Source organism: Lontra canadensis, unplaced genomic scaffold (assembly GCF_010015895.1).
Source record: "Lontra canadensis isolate GAN:19392208 unplaced genomic scaffold, GSC_riverotter_1.0 scaffold39, whole genome shotgun sequence".
NCBI lineage: Eukaryota > Metazoa > Chordata > Mammalia > Carnivora > Mustelidae > Lontra > Lontra canadensis.
Window position 1 is genome coordinate 14,643,192 of NW_022631033.1, and position 8,799 is coordinate 14,651,990.

At 41.1% G+C, this 8,799-nt stretch overlaps 1 long non-coding RNA gene across 1 annotated transcript; it reads right to left on the reverse strand.

The window, feature by feature from the left end:
• Positions 1–2,075: 2,075 nt before the first annotated feature.
• Positions 2,076–7,721, reverse strand: LOC116874954. The gene is made up of 3 exons (XR_004384095.1): positions 7,559–7,721; positions 3,674–3,787; positions 2,076–2,259 (listed from the first exon to the last, which is right to left on the reverse strand). It is a non-coding gene; the product is annotated as an uncharacterized LOC116874954 (long non-coding RNA).
• Between the last annotated feature and the right edge of the window lie 1,078 nt (positions 7,722–8,799).

Genomic DNA, 8,799 nt, shown 5'->3' on the forward strand with positions numbered 1-8,799 from the left:
CCTCCACAATACCCACCACCAGGCCTCGCCCATCCTCCCACCCCTTTCCCCTCCAAAACCCTCAGTTTGTTTCTTAGAGTCCACAGTCTCTCATGATTTGTCTCCTGCTCCGATTTCCATAATTCACTTCTTTCCTTCTCCTAATGTCCTCCGTGTTATTCCTTATGCTCCACAAGTAAGTGAAACCATATAATTGACTCTCTGCTTGACTTATTTCATTCAGCATAATCTCCTCCAGTCCCATCCATGTTGATATAAAAGTTGGATATTCATTCTTTCTGATAGAGACATAATATTCCATTGTATATATGGACCACATCTTCTTTATCCAGTTGTCTATTGAAGGGCATTTTGGCTCTTTCCACAGTTTGGCAATTGTGGCCATTGCTGCTATGAATATTGGAGTACAGAAAGCCCTTCTTTTCACTACATCTATACCACAGAGGGATTTGTTTTTTTTTGTTTTGTTTTGTTTAAGTAGGTTCCATGCCCATTGTGGAGCCCAACATGGGCCTTGAACTCACAACCATAAGATGGAAACCTGAGCCTGATCAAGAGTCAGAAGTTTAACCAACTGAGCCTTCCAGGTGCTCCCAGGGAGGGATCCTTCCCAGCCTGGTTTGCACAGGTAGGCCCTCAGGGCTACAGTAGTCTGACTGGCTGAACTTGGGTACAGGTTTAGCTTAGGGAAGGGACAGCCCTGGGCACCAAGAGCTATTTGCGGAGGCCCACCGCTGTGTATCAGGGCTCCTCTTAGAAAACAAGCAGAGTGATCGCAGGTTACACCTCCATGCAACCACCACCCCACAAACCAGGACTAGGCATGGAAAGGGGGAAAGCAGCCCTCACCTTCTAGGGTAGATTAGAGAGCTCAGAATCATCAAAGTCCAGAAGCTTTAGCCAATGGAAGTATGTCCAACATATGGAGTCTGAGGCAAGAGCATCAAACAAAAGAGTAACAATAATCATAATAGAAGTAGCCATAATAAGAAAAATAATACCATTCATTGAGCATCTACTTTTTGACAAACATATTAAAGCACATTACATGTACTATTTCTAACTTTACCACCCTGTAAGGTGGTGCTATTGGGCCCATTTTGCAGTAAGAAAAATAAGATCCACCGGACATGAAGAGAGTCTCCTATCAGAGTTACTAAGCACCAGAATTGGTTCTAAAATGAAAGGCTTGGAGAAAGGATCAAGCCAGAGGAAGCAAGTCTTTCAGGAAGTAATGTTCCTGTGATCCCCTGGGGGCAAATGTGCTTACAGAGAGAAAGGCTTTTTGGAGGATGAGGCAGAGCCTCTGGGCAGAGACAGTCTGTAAACCTAGGAGGTTTGATACGGGCGGGGGTGTTTGTCCTGATTCACCTGTTGTTCCCGCATCTGTATTACCAGCACCACCTCTCATTCTCAAAGGCAGTCATGTGCTAGCTACTAAGTGTTTAAAAGCAGGTCTCACTACAGACACATACATGGGTATGTATGGATGACACCGCACACACACACCTGGTACAAAGTTTGTGTAGTATGCAATCTACGGATAATACTAAAATATACACTATTCTTTACTGAAAATTCCATCTGTCCAACTGATTCTCAGAGAACACTTTAGTTGGTTTTTGCCCAAATCCTGTATCCTTAGTCAGCCTGCGGCTGCGTTTCCACCACCATTTGATCAATTTCCCAATAAATTGCTAGTAGAAAGCTTCTAATTCTTTTTTCCTGATAAATTTATTGTCATTAAATCTAATAGGTGATCTACCATCAAACTGTTTCTCTTCCTTGTACAAATTAGATTCAGAAAGTCTAAGCAGAAACTTCCCTCAGCTTCAGTGCTCCTGACTGCACCAGTGCCGACCGTCCTCACAGAGCTGCAGGGATTACAACATTGTTTGATGCCACCTTATTTAACAGCAGCTGTATTTGACACCTGGCTGCAAAAAGTACAGAAACGTTAAGTGACAGACTCATTGCTCGCTGCCAGCATGAGCCAGTGCAGACACCCCACTAAGAAAATGCCCCAGTTCCAGCAAGATATCACAGAGTTGCTTACCTTCTAGAAGAACACGTCCAGCTCTCCCTCCGTAACTGCAATGCTGGGGCCTTTCACATCATGATATTAAGGACCAGCCAAGCAGAGGAGAAAGGAAAGGGCAATGGGAGAGGCTTTGCCTCCCAACACATGACCTGGGATCTGGGTTGTGTGGACTCTCCAACTTTTAAACTGTTCCTCACTGGGGCGAACAGGCAGGGACACTGAAAGACAAAGTAGGGGCTCCTGTGAGCTAAGTGGACTCCTGTGATTTTCTGAGTGTTGCAGTTTCTTTACTTTTTACAACCAGCAAGGAAACGTTCTTACAACTTCCCTGTACCTGCCAACAACGTGACTCTGTACTTACAAAACCAAGTTTATCTCAAATGTTTATAGGGCTTCATAGTGTGGGAAAAAGTGACTCCCAGCTTGGATATTTATGTGAGTAAGCTATTCAATCTCTCTAAATATCTATTTTTTTTTTAGCTATAAAATAGAAACAAGCAAGGGCACTAATACTAAATGTAAAATTTGTGCTTTAATTAATATGAAATGCTTTAACTAATTAATTAAGAATTAAATGAGATAAGATACATGAGGGAATCCTTGTAAACTACCAGTGTAAAGTACTATCATTATACTGTTTACATTTTTACTGACATTTAAAACTAGTGGCATCAGTAAGGATAGCCAGCAAAGCTGCCATTAAAAAAACAAAAACCAAAAAAGCTCTCCAAAATTCAAGACAAAAAGCTTCATTTTCTCCAAGTTATTTTTTTCCAATTATTTTAGAATTATTTTAGAAAAATGAAGAATCAATATAAACTATTCCTATAATGTTACCCACCTTTACATTCCCAGGTCGCAATTCAACAATTTTTTTATTGAGCCCGTCCCCTGTGTCAGACACTGTACTAGGTTCGGGGAATTCCTGCCCTTGAGACGTTCTTACTAAGTCACTTCCTAAAAACTCTGGCATGTAGGTACCCGTAGGTTTTTACGCAAAGCAGGACTCGATGCCAGCATGTCATATCTGAGTGCTCTGATGTAAGGATATTCTCCTGCCAGCTCTAAAATGAGGGGAAAAGCTCCATCAACAAGGACACACTCGGGATTCGAGGGAAGGAGCACAGTGTCCTGGGAGCAAAGGGTCCCGGGAGCAAAGCCTGCATCTCGTTTGTGAAACAACAGGAGAGGCAAGCTTCTGAGAATGGGCAGTCGGAGACAGAGCAGCTCTCTGCGTTTCGTGAAGCAGAGGACAGACTGCTTTCAGTGAGTGTGGGGGGATTGCTGGTTTGCTGGCTTGCTTTTGCCTTTATTCTCTGTCCAAAGCTGAATGCTGTCGGTCTTGGCTTAACTGAGGCTAGTCACAGAAAACCGAAAACCAGCAATTTGCTTTAACTATGTAATGTTAATGGACTATAAACTGACAAAGGAAAAAGGACTCCTTAACATGCAAGAGATCAGAGCTGAATTTGAAACAAATAAAAAACATTTACATGTAAATTCCTGTAGCAGACTTATAATTATTATCTAAATAAATACACTTATTCCCTAATGAACAGGCTACATTGTACATAAATTTCTAATCCTAAATCAATTGATCACTACCAAAATAAAGGTTACTGGGTCACTCACTTTTTGGGAGGACTTTTTCTAAGTGTTGTGTCATAATCACTGATGGGAGGGAAATTTGGCGATACACTTCTTGAGCCTGGAAAACATTCAGAATCTTTGGCCCCTACTAGGAATCTAATTTAAAGAAAGAATTAGATACAGAAAAGATAAATGGACAATATATTCACATGAGTGCTATCACAGCAAAAACATTGGTTATAAAATTGTTTTGTCAATAGAATTGAATATTGAGAAACTATTAAACAGCATGTTTTCAAAACCTCACATTTTGGGAATTTATAATGTTTACAAAAATAAATAGGATGTGAGGGGCGCCTGGGTGGCTCAGTGGGTTAAGCCGCTGCCTTCGGCTCAGGTCATGATCTCAGAGTCCTGGGATCGAGCCCCGCATCGGGCTCTCTGCTCAGCAGGGAGCCTGCTTCCTCCTCTCTCTCTGCCTGCCTCTCTGCCTGCTTGTGATCTCTCTCTGTCAAATAAATAAATAAAATCTTTAAAAAATAAATAAATAAATAAATAGGATGTGAAACTGTTTATAATAAAAAATGCCATATGTAAGCTACATTGTATGATACATTTAGTATATATTTAATAATACCTATATACTGTATATATATGTACACATATCACATAGAAAACATCTGAAAGGAAATACACTAAAAATACTAACAGTAGTTTTCTCTAGGTGGTGGGATTTTGAGTGGCTTTTATTTTCCTAATCCTGATCTTCTTGTTACCGAGGTTCCCAAATAAGCTTGAGGACCTGCCAAGAAGAAAGACTATGCTGGCCAGGTTGACATGTAGTTCCTATGACAATTATGAGTACAACTCTAAAATAATAAACTGACATTTTTAATATCTTAACATAAATATTTAGTGGCAAAAAAAAAAAGGACCATGATGAAAAATTTGCCAAGTATGGAAAAGTAAAAATATTGGGGAAAGAATCATCTAGAATTCTACCAGTCAGAGGGAAATGCGATTCCTGTCCTGTGACAGACTCAGTGGCTTTGAGCTATGCCACAGAGCCCTGCTTTTGCCAAGGAAGTGCCCTGGGAGCTGTCAGAGTGGAGATAGAACAAGGACTGACCGAGTCCTCCCCTCCAGGTGGGGGACCGGGAGCAGAACCCCCATCCTCCACATCAATCCATTTTGCATTTTAGACTTTCAGCTAATATTGCATTTAAAGAAAGACTTGGTGGCAAAACAAGTACAAATATAACAACTGAAGGCTGCCCTATTCAACCTCTTCTCTAAAGCTAGACCGTTTCGTTTCTAGTTTTTTCTCTAACCTAATGGAGGGCTGAGGATAATGATCATTTTTTAAAGCTCTCGATGTTGCCAAATTGCAACAAATTGTTGACACAAAGGTCAACCTGTTCACATTCCCATCAGCTTGCTCATCTCACCAAAGCCTTGCCTCCAATGAGCAGAATTAAAAAAAAAAAAACACTCTTTGTTAATTTGATAGATTTAAATTACAGTCCCTCATTGTGCTTGCCCATTTTATTTTTTTTTTTAAGATTTTATTTATTTACTTGAGAGAGAGAGAGAGAGCAGGAGAGGGGGGTAGGATCAGAGGGAGAAGCAGGCAGGGAGCCTGATATGGGACTTGATCCTGGGACTACCAGGATCATGACCTAAGCCCAAGGCAGTTGCTTAAGCAACTGAGCCACCCAGGTGCCCAGTGCTTGCCCATTTTAAAGGCTGCTTCCTCCCCTTTGAGTACTTCTTCCAAGACTCCTTCCATCAGCAAACTCCCCTGTGAGGAGGACGTGGACACCCCCTCACTAAAGTGACTGGAGCCATCCCGCAGCTGGTGCTTGCGTTGTCTTCTCACGGGGCCCCAGGCCAGCCATATGACTTGACTTCAGAGAGGGCCAAACTCATGGAAGAAGGCCTCCACGAGAAATGACAGATGCCAGGTCTACCATCCCTCTTCCTCTCAAAACACTGTCCTGAACCACGGAATCTCAGAACTGTCCGGGGCCCTGAAGAGTGGTCTTCCTCAGGCCTCTGGCTACACAGATGAAGGAAGGCTCGAAGCCTGCAGTGGGAAACCAGCGTACCAGTTAACGATACAGCTAAGACCAAGACCTGCGTCTGTCTCCTGGGGTCCTTAGCCCCATGTTCTTCCCACTGCCAGCCTCCAGCTGTCTCTATAACCATCAAACGGCAGCCAAAGCCAGCTGTGACCCTTTAGCCTTCTATCTGATCACACAGTAGGAAAGGGTGTGTCACCATCATCCAGGTGAAAGAATGACTCACAAGGGCCCCTGACCCAGGGGGTGAGTAGAAGCTGAAACCCAGCTCAAGCAGAGGGGTAGAAAATAAATGCAGAAAGAAAACAAACTGGGAGATGCTCCCCTGAACCCGGCCAAGTTTTTAGAACTCAACTTTCAAAGTCAGCCTAGGAGTGACCACTAGGCGGAGCTCTGTCTTCAAAATAAAGTCTTGTTCCTTCAGTTACCAACTGGCTTTTAGCTCAAATGACCTTAGCTTGAAAATATCAAAGACTTAGTGCAAGGATTTGCTCACCAAATCCACTGGCTCTCATCCAAATTTTATGCCGATGTACAGTCTATCCTCTGTAGTGCCCCATGAGTTAAACCTTTCCATTTTGGTCCTTAAATTATTGTGTTAAAAGTAAATATAATAGGGTCTCCTGGGTGGCTCAGTGGGTTAAGCCTCTGCCTTTGGCTCAGGTCATGATCCCAAGGTCCTGGGATGGAGCCCCACATCGGGCTCTCTGCTCAGCAGGGAACCTGCTTCCCCATCTCTCTCTCTGCCTGCCTCTCTGCCTACCTGTGATCTGTCTGTCAAATAAATAAATAAAACCTTTTTAAAAAAAAGTAAATACAATATATATGCTTCTGCGTATGTATGTGCATGTATAAAATAAAATCGAAACAGAGAAGTTACAAAACATACATTTACCCAGGAAACACAGAATTTTAAATATATATTTAAAATGTATTCTAACATATAAAACACATATTTTATATTATGTAAATAAAATGTAAAATATACTTAATATATATTGGTGTAATTATATTCATTATATATTTAAATGTATTTTAATACATAAAATATGTACTTATTGTATTTATATATTATGTATTTAAAATTCTTTCTGCTGTTAAGTGACAAATAAATGCTTTGTAACCCCAATTATATATAAAATATCTATTAAGTATATTCTATGTTTGTATGTAAATGCTAAATATAAACTTTATATAATAAAATATTTTAAAATATTTATTTAAATTTTTCCCTGTTGCTGGTGACAAATACATGCTTTGTAACTCCTCTGGCTCCGTTTTCCCCATAATAACCACCAAAACCCCCCAAAACACAAAATAGCTCTTTTATTGACCCATCCAAGGTATTTAATTCTATGTTTCTCTAGCCCATCTGTTCACATATAGTTGAAAACAGAAAAGAAAGAGAGAGATTAAATTTAAAGAGAAATGTCATTCGCTGCTGTTCCTGGCTAAATTAGGACAGAAAGCACAAAGGAAAACAAGAGTCTATTGTAGCTAAGAGGAAGAGAGGTTTTAAATAGTCCTAACCAAATACGAAAATATAACAGTTCTCTTCTAGTTTTCTTTAGTGCTAGTTCTAACATACAGGTTGAGGGGTGGAAAAAGCATATTTTTAGTCGTCATTATTTATGTTGCTTTGAGGAAAATCACCTGTGCGGAACACGAAAAACAATAAATTGGGAGGTTTTAATGAGATCGATCAGCAACTTTTCTCAGCCTCCCAGGGAAAAATAAAAAGAAAAACTCCCACCGTCACCAAAAACCAGGCTTGCACAACCTCAGGGCAGATACAGACAGACCCATTAACTATACGGCGAGGGAACTAGACGGAAAAAACACCTACCAACAGGCTTCTCATCAAGGCAAATATATATCCAAGGTTTCACTTCGGGAAACTGAGACCACTCAAAACAGTTGGAAGATACTTCATACATCCCTGCAGGACCCGGGATCCGAGCTCTGAAAATAACCAGAAAAGCACACACGTGTTACTCTTGGTGATACACAGCTCCCCTTGGTCATTGCAGTTCCCATCCATTCCTCTTTTAATCTAGATTCATTCGGACATAGGAAGTGAGAAAAACCCAAACTGTGCAGAGAAGAGAACGAACGGGTGTGGGGGTAGCTCATCACATTGGAGGGAAAACCGTCCCCACAAGTTCCGTAAGTAATAAAAGACTGGGAAAGAAACCTGTTTAGCAGGACAGAGAAACCTCAGGTCGTCAGACACTCCTTGGATTCAGAATACAGTATCAGAGAACGAATCAGACAGGAGACTCTCGCAGGTTGGTAAAACAGAGCTTTTATAGGTGAACATCTGCCAGGAACTGGGAACAGGAACTTATTTGTCCTCTGGCCTCTGGGTAGTCCTCTGAGAACAAGACTGCACACAGCTAGGAGTGATCACAATCAGCTTGCCCTGTCTCTTAACAAATACTGCCTCTATATGACACCTATATCATTCAAGGATGAGTAAATGAGGGGGAAGGGACCCTAAGAGTAAGAGCTAATTGTAAAAACCACAAAAAAATAGGAAAGGGAATTCATCTTGATGATCCAGTAGAATAGTATCTCTAAAAATAATAAATAACCTAGAGTAAAATCCAGAAGGTTCAACAAACTGGCATCCTCTGTAGGATATAAAAAGATACTGTCTCTATTTAGCAAAAGCAAAAACAAAACAAAACAAAAAACTCATAAAGAAAGAATAAGTGGAGATGAAAATTGAGGGATATGGGATAAATTAATGCTTTCCACAGATAATGAAGAACCCATAACGAGCCAAGCATGGTGTTAGAAGCGGAGAACACAGAGCTGGGTGAAACAGACACGAGGCCACTTTTGAGGCGGCTCAGACTTTGGTGAAATTCACAGGCAAAAAAGTAATAAATGGTTTAAAATGCGGTAACTGCTATCAAGAAGATGTACAGGATGCTGATTTAGGGAATTATGGGGTGGGGGCACCTACTTAGATGAAGGCATCCAGGGAAGGTATCTGTAATGGGGTGGGATTTACTCTGAGCCAGCTTTGAAAAGAGCAAGGAAAGAGCATTACTGGCAGAGAAAGCAGCTTGCCTTAAGACG